Source organism: Pleurodeles waltl, chromosome 12, assembly GCF_031143425.1.
Source record: "Pleurodeles waltl isolate 20211129_DDA chromosome 12, aPleWal1.hap1.20221129, whole genome shotgun sequence".
Classification (NCBI taxonomy): domain Eukaryota; kingdom Metazoa; phylum Chordata; class Amphibia; order Caudata; family Salamandridae; genus Pleurodeles; species Pleurodeles waltl.
The window spans coordinates 7076068-7079222 of record NC_090451.1 but is presented as its reverse complement, the minus strand read 5'-3'; the positions used below and the strand labels follow the sequence as shown (position 1 = coordinate 7079222).

Below are 3155 nucleotides of genomic sequence, written 5' to 3'. Positions count from 1 at the left end.
CCAGCTCCCCAATTGTTCTCAGCAAGGTGATAGGAAATAGGAAAATAACTTTATAGGAAACAATCTTTATGTCTACAGTATCCAGATCCTCAAAGAGATAAAATTGCAAAGCCTATAAAAGAGTAGGAAGATTCTGAGTTGGAGAAAAGGGATTTTTCAACTGGTCTTACAATTGACAAAAGATCAGAACAGTCTAGACACCAAAGATTGTAACATCTTCGAAGGTACAGAAAAGTCCCTAAAAACCTTTATCGCAAAGCAATGAGCTTTCAGAGTGGAAAGAGATTGAAGTGAAACCCATTTGAAGAAAATGCAAAATAGCAGACAAACTACAGGTAGGTGCCAAAAGATCATGAGCAGAACATCACGTCTCAAAAGACTTCCAGTTCTTTGAGTAAGACGTCGAAGTAGAAGGCCTGCTGGAGTGCTGAATTAACTCCACTAAGGAAGAGGAAAGACCCTTTGCTAGCAGTCCAGACTTCTCAACCTCCAAAGCGATAGAGTGAGTTGGAGCAAGAAGGTCAGGGACGACGTTCTGAGAGAGACACACTTGAGCAGTACCCAATGAGGTAGAAGAGCCAGGGTTCAGAAGAGGAAACCATGACATCTCTGGCCAATAAGGGCCCACAAGAATAAAGTTCCCTCGCCCCTGCTGAGACTTGAAGAGAACCATCTGGATCAATAAAAAGTGGGGGAATGTATAAAGGAGACTTCTCAGCCACTTTATCACCAATACGTCCACTACCTAGGCTCCTTGTTCCGGAAGCCTGGATCAGAATCGACAAAGATGAGCATTGTCCTTGTTTGAAAAGAGATCCAGAAAGGGTTTCACAAACTCTCGGCATATCTCTCAAAACAACGACCTGGATAACGTCAACTCCAGCAAATTTGGAAACCTCCAGCTGTCTGCCATCACATTGTCGGTGCCCTTGATGTGTACTGTCGACGTGTGCAACAGGTTGATCTCTGCCCAAAAACCCAATTCTTCTGCTATTGCATTGAGGGATTTTGAATGCATGCTTCACTGTTGGTTAATGTAAAAGACAGCTACCTTATTCTCTGTCTTTACTAGCACATTTTTTTGAGACAGATGATGATGGGAAAACTTCAAAGCCTTGAAGATTACCATCAACTCCATCTATTTCCATGACCTCCGACTCTCTAGGAAAGACCACTTGAATCGACAGGATCAGTCCAACACAGTAGCTCTCCAGCCAGGTTTGCTGGCATCTGTTGCGAGGAATTCAGGAGCATCCAGGTGTATTAGTGTCCACTTAGACCAGTGGTCTTCAAACTCTTTAATGCCGCATCCACCCAATGGGAAAAAAAACATTGGTGCCTCCCCTCTGAATTGTCCACAATTCTTCTATTAAATTGACACTGTTTAAATATGTCTAGACCTATTTAAACATTGCAGTTAAGTTCTGTTACTGTTTTAAAAATGCAATCAAATACATGACCCCAAATATACTATTCTGGTCAGGCCTGCCCTACTAACCAATTGCAGCGTCATGCTCTGCTGAGTAAACTGATCTCACGACAGTGAGGAATGCACAGGCCGGGTGGTGCCCGGTGCACGAAAGCGCGCCTTCTTGTGTTGTACGTCTCTTCGCGCAAATGCAAACTCAGATTTCCTGCACTGTGGTCGGCAGGAGAGACATGGGAAGGCGCAGTAGGGAAGGCTTGAGCAACGAACCGTTGGCTATGTTTTGTTGTTACTTTGTTGACATGAGCTCAAGTAATTTGAAGCAGAAGGAACGGCCAGATCTAAAAAAAACTCTCTTACCTCCAACGCCGAATAACCACTATAATTATAATATCTCAAAAGCAGCTGGCCTTGTAAACTTAATGAGCAAGCAAGCCGATGCATTTTGGGTTTTGTTGTAAAAGAATAAAAATACTATCCATCCTTTCCTTTTTTTCCGGCAACAAGCGATGTTACAAAGATATCACAGCACACAGTGAGATTGAGTGAAAGAAGAGGCACTGAGGCTGGCGTGCAGCACTCCACAGCTCTTGTTATTGTAATCCAGACAGGGGGCGGAAGGAGAAAAGTATGAAGGAAATGCGATAGTGAGACCAACTCTTCTATCTATCTGCATTACATGGAAAAAGGATATATTTAGTACTCCTGGCCGGTTAGCTCAGTTGGTTAGAGCATGGTGCTAATAACGCCAAGGTCGCGGGTTCGATCCCCGTACGGGCCAGGTTGCATTTTTTCTCTCAACTAAACTCTTTTTTTCTCATTTAATCAAGCTCTTATAAATCCATACACTCTGTTGCTCCAGTATACGTTCACTTTCCATTAGTCCTTCTTTTTCCACTGCTGACCAAAGCTCAAGCCGGCAGCGCCAGTAGAACAACACAAGTGCAAGGGATTGTCTCTCCAAGATGGAGACACTGCCTCAGACTATGTCTCGTGAGAGGTGGAGGGAGACCAAGAGCTGATTATTAGATGCGTGGGGATAAGAGGAACATAACTCAGGTGAACAGATTCTGGATAGTGATGCTATAGCTAGGATCAGCAATGTTACAGGGCAAAGGATAGGAAAATAATTAGGTGACAGAAGTATAGAAGTGGCTACAAGGGCGTGTGTCTCTTAAGAGGGCCGAAAGATACACTGAAGGCGAAGGTGAAGTGAAAGAAGAAAGAAAGATCAAAGGAAGTCGACAGTGATTGAGAGAAAACTCACAAAGGCAAATTGAGCAAAAGACAAGGCCTGGGGAGTTAGACTACTTCAATGCAAATTTACGCCGCAGATGAGCATGACAACTGACCCTTGTACAGTGGTGCTGAAACAATTTTCAGTGTGGGGGTGCTGCCATCAAAGGGCTTCTGAAAATCCAGGAATTATACAAAGAACAAGTCCTGCGGAATGAGCCACGCACATTCAGAAAGAGTGGTGATGCGTTGGTTACTTATTGGTAATCTTCATTAGCCTTAGTCCATTGCGTCCTTTTGACAGTCATTACAAAGTAAGGTTATGTCACCTTCCAACAGGAAGAAAGAACAGGAAGATCCTTAAATGCTAGCCCCATGCACCCAACCTGGGTGCCAAGCCCTTGCCAAAGGACTGATGGGTAGGTGGGCAGGATGTAATGTTTGTGACAAAGACAAGATGGACTAAGGGTAATGCAGAGTTCAAAACATTGGT

General features: G+C 43.8%; 1 non-coding gene across 1 annotated transcript; it reads left to right on the top strand.

Moving 5' to 3' along the window:
* The first annotated feature begins 2133 nt into the window (after positions 1-2133).
* TRNAI-AAU (transfer RNA isoleucine (anticodon AAU)) lies at positions 2134-2207 on the top strand. The gene has a single exon. It is a non-coding gene; the product is annotated as a tRNA-Ile (tRNA).
* Positions 2208-3155: the final 948 nt, after the last annotated feature.